Below are 14150 nucleotides of genomic sequence, written 5' to 3'. Positions count from 1 at the left end.
TAAAAAAAGGATTAAAAATTTGAAGAGAAAAAGAAGGAGAGCTAATTTATTATTAATTGCATAATTTTGCTTGAGATTTCGTCATTCTATACGTCAGCAAAGCATTTTTTTAAAAAAATTAATTATGTAAGGTTGTAATCTGAATTATTAGTAATTTAAATCCGTACATGTAATGCTACAAAGACATGGCTAACTGTCCAAGAGCTCAAACTTTTGCCGACACTTTCCACTTCAGTCACATATATATATATATATATATATATATATATTGAAAAGTCAGAATCGGATATTGGCATATCCACTTTCATGATGAGTTGCTTTCATTTTTCTTGTTAAATCAAATAATTTTGCACTTAGCTATAATCTATTGTCAAAGCACTGAATAATTGACATAGTTATTGCCCCTGAGATCATCATAAGCTTCGTATATAATTTGCCTGATGCCACCATTTGGCTTATACTATAAAAATTATATATATATATATATATATATATATATACATTTGGCTTATACTATAAAAATTTTATATATATAAAAGTTTAAAAAATCATAACATAAATATGTAAATTAACCAAAAAAAAAAAAAAAAAGGCATACGCCTAAATTAAACTCGCTATTATAATTCAAAATCAAGGTTTTACAAGTAATAGCATTAAAAATTCTATAACATTCACAAGCAAAATAAACCAATGTTATAAGATTGCAATAAAGTTTTTGCTAAATAAAATTTTATTACATGTATTTAAATTCTACATATTAAAATAATAATAAAAAAATCTCAAACTATGTAAATAAAGGAAGAGGAAATTTTTTTTTTAAAGACTTAAACTTAAAGCAATAAACAAAAGAAAAGAAAATAAGGTTTGAACAATAAACTATATAACATATATTGTTATACTCATACCTATGTGCTAATTAGCTAAGTGAAACTAAAAAGTGATGTAAAACAAACAGCACATGTCTTCCTAGAGCAACAGGGGCGTAGGAAGTCACAACGTAAGATCAAAGGAGATGTCAGTAGAGGCCATTGGGGTGATAGTGTTAGAATTGCATTAAATTTGGTAAGTTGAAGGGAAACGACATTCTAATCTAGACTCATTAATATGAGTATCGCCAAAATTTAGGTGAATTCCTTCGTGAAGGCCCCTAAAAACAGTGTTTTTGCTATTTATAGTAATATTTGTTTTTCCTTAATAACTTTTAATTTAAAAGTCAGAATAAGATCTTGTTTGTTTTGGGACGACTCTTAAGGTTAGTAGTTTATGATTCTGCATTTAACTCAATTTTGTCATTTTTGGTAAATTTCAATTTTTGTCACCTAATCGCATAATTAGTGTGAATTAGGGTTTTAAACGTTTTTCTTAGTATTTATATATTTTGTAGCCGTCAAAGGCAAAGTAGACTATTATCAATAAACACAAACGTTTTGTCAAATTTTCTTCTGGTGGATTCCAGTTTTTATCTCCTTGTGGATTAAGGGAAACCCCTCATGGATTCGAGGTTTACTACCAAAAACTAACAGTTTAGTTTCTGCTCCATCAAGAGAGCATCTGTGTACTTTCTTTAGGCTTCCGTGACATCAAAAAGTGATTTGTTTATAGCAGAAAATTGATGCACAGTTGCAAGTTTGGGGAACTGAAACTATGAAAAGTGATGGGTAGAGTAGTGTGAATCGGCAGAGAAATGATAGAATGGTGCATTTTTTATCTCTTTAGGTTTTCCCTTATTTAAATTACTAAATTATCACACATTAAACAATAAAGAAGCTAATAGGATGGACCTATTTATGTAATTTTGCACAGTTCACAAACCTAATCGGGTCATTAAAACCCAGTTGGGTAACATGATTTGCTTAAAATCCGTCGGGTTTTACCGGTTTTGATTGGGTCTTGTGCACATCTGATCCAATTGATGACCCGGACCGATCTATGTGCTAGGTCACCGAGTTACTAGTCTAACCGGCAGGGCCAGGCTAGGTTTAATAACACTGGCTTATAGAGGTTGATTTTCATTTTTTTTTTTTTTTTTAAACAGTCTTCAAAGCTTGAATCATCAAAAGTTCTTACTTGTCACTACTTTCTATTTGCTTGCTTTTTCAGCAAAACAAATGGAGGGTTGGTGAGATTTTTGGTATGATATTAAGTTGGAATTTGGAATAGAATCATTTCCATATTTTACGATTTAAATTTTATTTATGATAACTAATCATGTATATTATGTCATCTTTCTTTTTTTTTTTTTTTAAATTGTATATTGTATCATGTTATTTAAAAATTTTAAATCAAATTTAATTTTAAATTTATAGTATTTAACTTGAACTATAAAATATATTTATTTAAATAAATTGCAAACTGAATTGAGCTAATTTGAACTAATCTTGGGAATTATTCTACAAAATTGGCTTACATTTTTCTTTCTCCTTTAGAACAAGTTCAAACTCGATTATCATTGGCTAATGGCCTAACTTATCATTTTCACAAAAACCTGATATTTTCTTGAAACAAAAAAAAAAATAAAAAAATAAAAAAATAGCACTTTTCTAATTTAAAATGAAAATTTTGGCAGGGAAAAAAAAATTGTGTCCTTGTATATGTTACTAATTACCATGCCTTGACTGGAAAACAAATTAAGTTGTGGCAAGCCAGACTGATTCTCAAGGATATAGTACCATAATTATTTTTCTACAGAAATGATTCTTCAAGCTTATAGTTCTGTCTATAAATTCAATTTTCTAGTGCAAGCATTTGAGAAGTCATTCTCTTTCTTCTCAAACTGACCAATCATGTTATGGTCATCCCAAAAAGAATACTCTATAAAAATAAATTCGTCAATATTTTTTATATATGAACAATTCCTCAATAATCTTGTTTTAAACTATTATTTAGATTAATCAAAATTAATTTTATAGTCATGATTATTATGGAACAGCACTAATCTGCATCTTTGACAATCTTGATTTTCAGACAACATTGTGCCACCAGAAAATTGTATGATTATAGTACGTTATAGTGGTCTGTACTACTGCGCACACTGCTAGCTTTTTGCTTCCATTAAAATCGAGAGCACTTTAGATTCAAGTAGCTCTGCTATCTGGGGCAAATGAAAGTATGGTGGAAGCAATTATAAACTAAGCCTGAATGTAAATTGAAAACTAGTATAAAATAATACTAGGAATGTGTATGCATGTCTTTTGAGAATCTACCAAGCAAATAAAAATAGGAAGTACTTATAGAATCTTGAGGAATATCCTGTTGTCTCCCTGCTATTTCGGCAAAGAATCTTCTCATCCATCTTCCTCTTAAATCTACTTTGAATGAGAAATTTTAAGAATATAAAATTTGTCACAGTTTTTTAAAATGTTAACTTTTAATTAAATTATGGATAAAATTGACGTACAGTAATTAAGTACTATTTATTTAGTTCTCATCTTAAAATTCAGTTATATGGTTATACTTAACTAAAAAATACATCTTTATTTTATAAGAAAAAAGTCACATGATTGAATTTTAAGAAAAGAACCTAAGAAACAACACATAATGTGTTGTACTTAAGTTTTATCTTTAAATTATATCTTCACATTTATATTAATATATCACTAATATTATTTTATGTATCGAAAAATGTTTAAACATGTCACCTCAACAATTGTAAAAAAATTTATTAAATATTGTCTTCAAGATTTATTGAATTTGAATTCCAAACAAGATCCAAATCCTCATTGATGGCAACACCAAGTAAGTTGAGCCAGATGCTACTTTCCCATGCCTTAAGTACATGGGGGGAGCACAGGGGCCTCGATTTGAGCCCGAAAAAGAACGGAGCATTTATGTAATAATATTTTTATCGAATTCAAAAAAAGTAAAAAATAATAATAATGATAATAATAATAATCATCATTGATGGCCACGGAAGAGCAACTCCCTCCTGGATATTGGCCCACTAGGATCAATAGGACAAAAGGCTTAAAGATTTTCATTATAATTCCAACAGTTGAAAAGAAAAGGATTAAGTGACCAATCACCTTGTTTAAACCTCAACGGATCTTCCGGGTTTCTGATACCTTTGGTGGAGACTAAAAGCATCTTGAAGTAGCTGATGACCAATTAAATATTCTATAGTCAATTTTGATTTTTGTTTGGATCCTTTTAGAAGTGGATTGATTTAGTTTACCAAAAAAAAAACAAAGAATCAATTATCAAAATATATTTGAAGTGACGAATGTTATAGGTTGAACATGCATGCATTTGCTGTCCAAAGTTTGTGCTCTAGCTACTGCACATATTGGGTGTATCAAAGAATCAAATTCAACCCTTTTGTATAGCCGGCTTGAACCGAAAAGCCTTACATGTTCAAATGCAGCAAGACACTATTAGAGGACAGTAGGTTCTATTTCATTTAATAATAGAAATTGGCTCTTTTATATACATACTCACTATATGATATAATCACTAAAAAAAAGTCTAAAAGTGCTTTCTTCTACTTTTTCCACTCATTAATAAACTCGATGCAAAGAAGCTAAAAGGAGTGGATAGCCCAAAAATTAGGCTCTCAAACATTTGTAAGGAACTAAGGATGGAACTGAACTTAGTCATTACTGATATATGATTTATTGAAAAGTTATTGTTCATGTCTCTAAGTCGTTGTTATTTGGACAATTTCCAAGGTGCTCCAGTTGAAAGAACGGATTGGGCCATATGTTTGTGTTGGTTCGATAACAATGCCATTGTCGAACATGTGTTGGGTCAACTAGTGGAGGCTGGTGGCTACAGCAGCGAATAAAAGCGAGTGAAGGTGGAGGCTGGTGACAACAGTGAATGAGATCTAGGGTTATTTGGGTACAAGGGAGGAGGTGAGATATTTTGTGTTAGTGGGATTAACATGTGAGATTTTTTTTTTTTTTGATACTAAGTATTTTAACACACACATGAGGAGAGAAAAATGTCTTAAGAAAACTGACAGTGATATATAACCAAATGGCCTAAATTTTTTTCTTTAGGTGGTATTTTATTATTGGACGGGATTAAATAATTGTCTATCATATGTTCCTATTTTTAGCATTAATAATTTGTCATGTCTAACTTGGAAGGATGGCAATTGGAGGGGAAGGGGTCAAATCAAGGGTGCTTCTTCCCCGCCCGTCCCCTCTTCGTGGCAAGAAAAATGCCCCATGAGGCAAGTTAGGGATTGAGAGTATGTTGTTATCTCTAATGAGGTGGTTTCAATATTCATGAAAAAGAGATAAAATAGAAATGGAATGAGTAATTAAGAGAGTACTAGTGGGTGGGAAATTAACTGCCTTGTGGATAGTAATGGAATATATAAAATAAATAAATTATAAATAGGGTATGAAAAAAAATAGATTTTATATATACATAATCTAAAAATATATTAAATAAAAACATATAAATACACATTTAGGAAAAGATGGGGGAGGGCGAACAAAACCCATCCCCAACTCATCACCTTTTCGGAGTGAGAAAACTCATACGGGGCAAGATGAGTAAAGCGTTTTGCTATCCCTAACCTAGACCATTACTTTTAAAAACAAAATAATAACAATAATAACAACAACAAAATGACACACATGAGGTGAATGGGGAGCATAAAACTATTGGTCACATGCATGGTAAAAGAAATCTTTTTTAAAATTTAGTGTTATAAAAAATATATATTTTTAATAGTTTATGGGTGAAAAATGATATTTTTAAAGTTTAAGAACAAAAAGTGTAATGATTTCAATAGATTTTGGATGAAATTTTTTTTTTTTTTTAATTTAGAAACGTAAAATGAAACTTCAAAAAAATTTTAAGGGTAAAAACAATATTTTTTTTCCCTTATTTATTAACACCGTGCAAACCCAACCAACCATGTTCAAACCAAAAACAAATTCTGTCGATTTAAAATGGTTTCATTTAAATTCAGATTAAATATTATAAATTTAAAGGTGTATTTAATATTCTTTTATTTAAAAATTTAAAATGACAAGAATAATACAGGCAAACTGTTTAGATCCTAAAAGTTATTGGCATTCTTTCCCTCTTTTTTTTTCTTTTTCTTTTTTTTCTTTTTTTCCCCAAAGGAAACAGAAGTTATGAATTATTTACAAGAATACTGCCTGACCTTCTAGGCATTGAAATTAATTACTTGCCTATGTCGATCATGGAACACTCAATGGTGTCATGTTTAAAAAATATGGAGCATGAACTCTTTCATCTTGTCATGTTCAAGACCCAACCATGCATTAATGCCTCCCCCATTTCTCTCACTTTTTCCATCAGAAAGAAGCAGCACAAACTCGCTATTCCCACTAACCACAGGTCCACCATGACCAGGCTTCCCAAACCCAAAGTCAAGCTCACCAAAAGGCAATTTCGACCAAGCTGAAACACAGAAGTTCCCTTTACAAGTTGCAGTGATGCCTCTATAAACCACCAACCAGTCTATCTCTGACCTTACATTCTCTTCTGTCACTCTCTCAATTGCTTCCATCACCTTCTCAACACATAAACAGAATGGCTTCTCAACCAAATCAGCCACTTTTGAAGTGGCATATGCTGTGATCACAGCATTCCCTGCAAACCCACCTGGCAGTGTTGGGAGATATTTTAGACCTTACGTCCACTGCAAAAAGAACTTTTGAGAGTTTATCTGAATTTGTGAAAATAGCCTTTGTTCTTGCTCTCCAAAGGTGAGCTACAATGGATTTTTAAGCTTGAGCATTTATTATTCATGGCTTTTCCTTTGAGTGCGGTAATCATTTTAGGTGTAAATGAGAGAACTTTGCGAATGTATTGTTTTGAAAAAACCAATGGAGATGGGAACAACTGTCTAGGTGCAGTGAATGATGAGGCAGGAAACGAAATATCCTTTAGCTTTACATATTCCTTAATCCTTATGTGAGCATTTGATTTGAGGTGGGTTTTTGCTTTTAAACATGTTCTTTCATATATTGTATAATACTGGCTTCTTATGCCTTCACCTCTGCATATAGAGGAAAGATTCTGAAACATTTCACTAGCTGAACTTCCATCAACAATACCATGATTTGTTACAAACCATCCACATTCAAACCTTGCTGTGACCTCAAAGTTGCCTAAGCATCTAAAAGGACTTGCTTATTTTAATAGAGAAATTATAATTTGACCTAGCTAAAATTAGGGTTGCGCATAGGTTGGATTCAAGGATTTTCAACCTACCCAACTTCCTAAAGTTGAGAAATCTTCAACCAACTCATTCTAACTTTTTCGTTAAGTTGAGACTATTTTTGTCGGGTGTAATAAACAAATTCATTGAATTATTTAAACTCATTATTCAATAAATTATTATAATTTACACAAATGAATCTAAAACCCAAAATATTAAATAAAACTAGCCTCTGAGCACGCGCGTGAGCGCATGCTCAAAGGCTCTTCTATTTTTTAGATAAATTTTAATAATTTACATCCATTATAATTTGGAATTACTACATTTTCGAATTACAAAAAAAAAAAAAAAAAAAAAAAAAAAAACAATTAGGGGTGTAACGAAAATCTGATGAGTATTATGCATTTGTGGGTGAAATAATTTTTTCATCACATCCCTAGGTTTTTTTTTTGTAATTCGAAAATATAGTAATTCCAAATTTTAATGAAAGTAAATTATTAAAATTTGTCCAAAAAATATATGAGTCTCTGAACACGCTCGTGAGCGCTTGCTCAGAGGCTAGTATTATTAATGTAGAACTCCCAATTACATAAACACCCGCAAATTATAACCCTAAGAAAAATCTCCCCCTCCAACACTTACTGTATTTCTCTTCACAATATTCAACTCTCTCCCCTCTCTTACTTTTTTTTTTTTTTTTTGGGTTAAAGGGAAAACAGATACAAAACGTTATCTCACACAAGCAGTGAGACCAGTTCCAGTACTTCTAATTACATACATGCCAGCTATATCCAAATTTACTAGATATAAAACATCAAGGCTTGGTGGAGAACTAAAAACAACAAAATATTCCTCCATGGTACTCCCCCACCTTGCAAGCCCATCCGCACATCAATTGCCTTCCCTATACACATGCACCACTCAAACCCAAGGAATTCTTCTCAACAAACACCTGCAGTCGCATAAAAGAGGAGAGTATGGTTTATTAGTGTCCACATTAGAGTTTACAAGATCAACCACAACTCGCACATCCAACTCCACAATCAAATTCTGGATCCCTTCACTTAAAGCTAACTTCAGACCATCCCTTAAAGCCCAGAACTCAGCTGAAACGCTGGTGGCAAGACCAATGGATCTCGCATATCCTTTAAGCCACTTCCCACTGCAGTCCCTAATTAATCCACCACCTTTGGCTTTACCTGGGTTCCCACAAGAAGCTCCATCCGAATTGAGCTTGAACCACCCTTCAGGAGGTTTAGACCACTTCACCTGCATTAAAACTCTCTGACTAACTTTCCTCATCTTTCCAACACAAAAGAAATACTCCACGGCTTGACTTAAACAAAGCCCATGAAGATTAGTGTTGAGTGGAGTATTATCAAAAACCACTCTGTTAGAGCATCCACAGCAGATGTGGCAAAAAAAATGCTATTTTACCACATTAAACACCTACTTTATTATTTTACTACATCATTTTACAACATTCCATTTATCAGATGTTTTATAATCCAATTCTATACATTAAAATAATATTTATTACCCATTAAAATAATATATTATCCCCCATTATCATCATCATCAGCAACGACACAACCACCTATCCAACCCAGTCACAGCCTCACCGAACTAGCCACGGCCACAGCTCCGCCGAATTAGCCAGAGCCACCACCCACTGCACATCCCAGAAAAACTGAAGCCCACCCACTACACAAACCAAAACCCACACATGACACAAATTGAAACCCATAAAAGCCACACAAACTGAAACGCAAGCCACCACACACGGCACAAACCGAAACGCACCTACTGCATAAACCGAAACCCAAGCCACCACAAACGACACAAACCGAAACCCACCCATCGGACAAACCGAAACCCAAATCAACCAATAACCAAACACAATAAGAAAGAGTGAGATCAGAAATCAAGCTAATTAGCCTTCACGCTTCTGATTTCAACAGCCACCACAAGCTCACCAACTGCCACCACGGCACCACCACAATCTTAGCCGTTCACCACCATGGCAAACCCAACAAATCAAGCTAATTAGTCACCATCATCATACAACTGTGAACCCACAACCCAACAAATCAAGCTAAAGAGAGAGATCAGAAATCAAAAATCAAATCCGCTCCGTTCTGCGAATCCGACGCCGCCGCCGCCACCGCTGACGATTTTGACGAAGTCGCGGCTGCCTTTCCTCCTCTCTTGGCCGCCGCCACCGCCTTCTTCTGCGTCGCCTTCTTCTTGCTCGCGTCCAATTATGAGAAGAGAAAGAACGGGTTGGGATTCTTGGGAACTTGGGAGAGAGAGAGAGAGACAGATTCTGAGAAGGAAAAGAGAAAATCAAATAAAAAAAAGAGAGGAGAGAGAAAATTCGAATAAAATATTAATTTCTGGTTTACAACATCTGTCCGTACCGTTGCAAATTTGCAACGGTACGGACATAAGTGGTATAATTTTACCACGTTTACCATATCTGATGGGGTGCTGTTTTTTTGGTTTGGTGTGGGATATGTGCCAAATATTTAGCATTTGGCACATATCCCACATCTACTGTGGGTGCTCTTACGGTGCTTCCATAGATCCCAAATAGCAAAAGGAAAAATAACACTCCAAGGCACATTACTATGATGAATTCCTTTGTTGGGATCCCCATTTTCTCTTCATGATCCTAATATCTATAGGGAAGTGGGGGTCGGACTTTTATTGTGGTAGTGTACCTCATCAAATCATCTTCCATCACCACCAGTTCTAGGAACAAAGGATAGGTTTGGTTCAACTTTCCTAGTTCCTACCCCTAGATAAATCGTTCAACATTCATTTTGGCTAGTCGGTGGGTGTGTTCATTTAATGCGAAGATGACATCTGCTTTTGCTTTATCGATGTCTTTCCCCTGATCCTCATTTTGCTCGATTCGGTTTTTGATTGTCTCTCACAAAACAGAGTTGCCAGCAACATATTCATACGTCTCCTTATTAATCTTATCAACAAAACATCGTTTAAGCACTCCAAACGAAGAAGTGAACCGCACCATCTCTCAATTCACTCTGTTCAGATTGAATTTATGTAAGGGATGAATTGCTCACCTGGGCCACAACAGCATCAGGTCTAACTTCCCTAATTAAACACTCAGCATCTATAGCTGATCGCTCGGATAAATTCTGAGCAGCCAATATATAAATTACAGACTGAGTTTCGGGCTCACGAACCGCAAAAATGAAACGTTTTGTGTGTTCGGGTACCGAAAGTTTACGAACCAGTTCAACAGACAATCTCAAGTCATCATATTTCAGCAAAGAAAAAGGCCATAGATTTTGTATGTTCGAGAAAAACCCAAGTGCCATTTCACGAACATTAACACCCTGTTTGGTTACTCAAAAAAAAATCAAGAAAACCCCGGAACAAAAATTCTTGTCTTTAACGCCCTATTCTCCAAAACTGTTTGTTGGGCAAAATTGAGTGGACATTCACATTACTGCTTTTATAAGACCCAGATAAAGAACAAAACCCAACTTTAATTTTTTCGATTCCTACCTTTTTTTCTCAGCAAACAAACGGGGTATAATGAAAAAGAAAAACCCAATATAAACCCTAAACTTTCAAAGTGATTAGTTGAACCCAGAAGAAAGAATCATCAATAAAAGTTGGAGATTGAGATGGAGGCACAATCTTAAAAAACAAAAATAAGATTTCGATATGATTTGGGTATTGCGTTTTGGTACTTGATTGTTTGCATTGAGTTGTGTCTTTGTCTACAATGATCTCTCTGTCGATGTCAAAAGTGCACATGTAGAACTTGAGAAGTGCCTACTACTTTTAAAACCATATGCGACCGAAGAAACAAATACATCGCGATGAAATAAAAAAATAATAAATAAATAAATACTTGAGGTGGGTTTTGTAAATTGGAGGAGTTTTAAAACTAATAAAAGAGTGATCTTATTTTGTAGGAAATTAGAGAGTAAAAGTAGGAATTTAAATTAAGAGAAGTGCTACGTCCATAACATTTTTACAACAAATCACAGGTAGTTAGTTGTTATTGGTTCAAATTTGAATTTAGCACAAAGATTACTTTTTTAACTCAATAATAAAAACCAGTAACAACTTGCCACTTACGATTTATTGTAAAAATGTTGTAAACATATCATTTCTTTTAAATCAATGTAAAAGTAGGAGTTTATTAGAAGCATGAAGACATTTTAACATAGAAGTAGAAATTTATTATTTTTGTCAATTTACTATTTTAACCTCATTTTTAAGTATTAGGTAGGGGTATTTTTAACTGTAAAAAAAAGTAATAACTAACTTTTTTTTGCCAATTTACTATTTTAATCCCATTTTTAAGTTGTTGGTTAATTAATTTAGGAGTATTTTTTATAGGAAAAAAAGTACTAATTAACTTTTTGAATCCTCTTAATATATACAGATTAAGTCTCAAGATACCAAAATAAATCAAATCAACTAGTTTAAACAAAGTTTCAAAATTAAAAATAAATCAAACTAACACATTTAAAACACATATTTTTAACCATCAATAACTTGGGTTGGGTCAAATTATTCGAGTTGATTATTTTACAAACCTGAACTAACCCAATTTATCAATCCACAAAAAACCAACATGAGGTATCAAATTCAGTTGAGTTGAGTGTTTGGATTGGTAACCCAATTTATCAATCCACAAAAACCAACATGAGATATCAAATTCAGTTGAGATATCAACATTAATATTTTCTGGAAAATTATTCATTTTTCGAAGAGCATTTTCTAGAAAACTATCTCATTTTCTAATGTTTAGTAACGATCTTGAAAATGAGCTTGAGAATGTTTTCTAGTATTTGGTATGCAACTTTTTTTATTTATATTTCTTATATAAATTAAAACGTGTACATACATACATACATATACATATACATATACATATACATATATATATATATATATATATAAATTGACAAGGGAATACATCTTCAATAAGTACAAATAATAATAACTTTTAATTGTCTACTATTTTTACTGGTACACTAATTGTTTACTATGGTCAACCACAAGTTTTCAATATTACTCTAAATTATGTATTTACGTAATGTATCTACATAATATATCATCATTGCATAATATATCTACCAACAAAAATAATTCCCCTAAACAATTATCATTTATTATATAACAATATTATTAATTTACCGTAAATATTGTCCTATGTAAAAGCAATTTAGAGCCATAGAGGCACTATATTTAAAATTTTCGTCTTTTACTTCATTCATTCTTTCTTCTTCTTATTCTTTTTTTTTTTTTTGCATTTTTATGTGCAAAAAAAGAAGTAACTTCTGCTTGGAATCCATCAAAGCGAAAATTTCTTAGAGAAAAAATAAAATCAAGCTTGAAATTCAAAGCAAAGATTTAGAATTTTGGTATAGATGAATGAAATAATTACCGATGCAAATCTGTTCTCCTTTGCAAGTCAGAGCTATTAACCGATCAGTGAGAGAAAAAAAATCTAATCAAAGAACTGTGTTATAGAGGAGAAGAGAAAGATGAAGAAGAGAGACGAGAAACAGATAGAGAGAGAGAAAGATCTATAGGAAGAGGAGAGAGTAGAGTTAGCGACAGTGAGGGTGTGAGGACTGAGGAGAGAAAAAATAAGAAAGCTTACCATGAGAGAGAGAAGGTGCCAAAAAATTATGTTTCCCACAGTTACAAATGAATATAATATTTATAGAAGATGCAATGTGTGAGAGAGAGATTGTTTTCAAAAAAAAAATTGGAAAACAACCTATAGAAAATAAGCTTTATTTTTATTAGTGTTTTCTGTTGACTAAAAATAGTTTTCCGTTAACCAGTTTTTTTTTTTTTATTTTTTTTTTTTTATGCTATCAAACACTGAAAAATGTGAAAAATTATTTTTACAAAATGTTTTCCAGCTAAACAAACAGAGCATAAAGGAAAGCATTTTCCTGGATGGTAAAAAGTGATGTTTGGGCTAGGCTTTTGCATAGGCCACTAAATGATGAAATGTTGGATTTGGAAGAAAGTGTTTTCCAATATCCTTCAACCTAAGCCTAGAGGTGGCAGTGACAAATAAAGCTTCAACCTCCCAATCTCATGGTTGAACTTGAGACTGCCAGCCATGAAAATATGAAATAGTAAAGAACTAAGAGCTCATCAGCCACTGCTTGCGTCACTCTTTGAGAGATATTTAATATTGAAGAGCTCTTGTCTGGAGGTACTTCAAAAAGGAAAACTGTTTCAACAGGAAAAGTTACTGCTAGGTCAATGTTTGATAGAAAAATTGTTTCTGTTGGGCCTAAGTGGTTTTTTTATGGGCTCAGGCTTAGGTTTAATGTCCAGTAATACTAGATCCATTGAGATAATGAAATGTGTCTACTTTTAGATACATGTCATTATCTGACCAGATCCAGTACACTAGATACACTGAACCTAAACCAAGTCTTTTTTTAAGAAACTATTCTTACTGGACCTTCTTTTACCACATCTTGATTGGTTGTGGGAATAATGATGTCCATGGAGAGAGGTCACATAGCCTTTTGAGATCAACAAGATGATTGGCTGTGTGTAATTGTTATATTTAAGTTATATAGTGGTGGAAGATCTAAAACGTAGGGCTGGAGATTTGTGAAGATATGGGTGAGAAAAGCATGACTAGTGGGTTTTAAAGAGTGGGTCCTCAGTCCTCACTGATTGGTCAAAGAAGGCTATGTTTAATGTTGTAAACAACTGCACAATATTCACGATTCATGGAACCTAAAACAAAGGCATGAGATTTTCGTTTCTTTTTATGCATTTGCAGCCACTAAAGAACATGTTTATACTTCTCTTTCACACACTCACACACACCGTTGGTTTGAGATATTTATTTGATTTAATTTTTTTTTTTTAAACAACAATATTATAACACACTTATTTTCATTTTTAATTTTACAACTTATTGAAGTATTCGATTGTAAATGATGAGAAAAAAAAAAACATTAGGTCTATGTAAAAA

The 14150-nt window shown here is 32.8% G+C and overlaps 1 pseudogene; it reads right to left on the bottom strand.

Moving 5' to 3' along the window:
* Positions 1–6184: 6184 nt before the first annotated feature.
* LOC126689084 (acyltransferase GLAUCE-like) lies at positions 6185–13671 on the bottom strand (annotated as a pseudogene).
* Between the last annotated feature and the right edge of the window lie 479 nt (positions 13672–14150).

Source organism: Quercus robur, chromosome 6 (genome assembly GCF_932294415.1).
Source record: "Quercus robur chromosome 6, dhQueRobu3.1, whole genome shotgun sequence".
Taxonomy (NCBI): domain Eukaryota; kingdom Viridiplantae; phylum Streptophyta; class Magnoliopsida; order Fagales; family Fagaceae; genus Quercus; species Quercus robur.
Note: the sequence above shows the minus strand (reverse complement) of the source record. Positions and strands in the feature narration are given on the sequence as shown.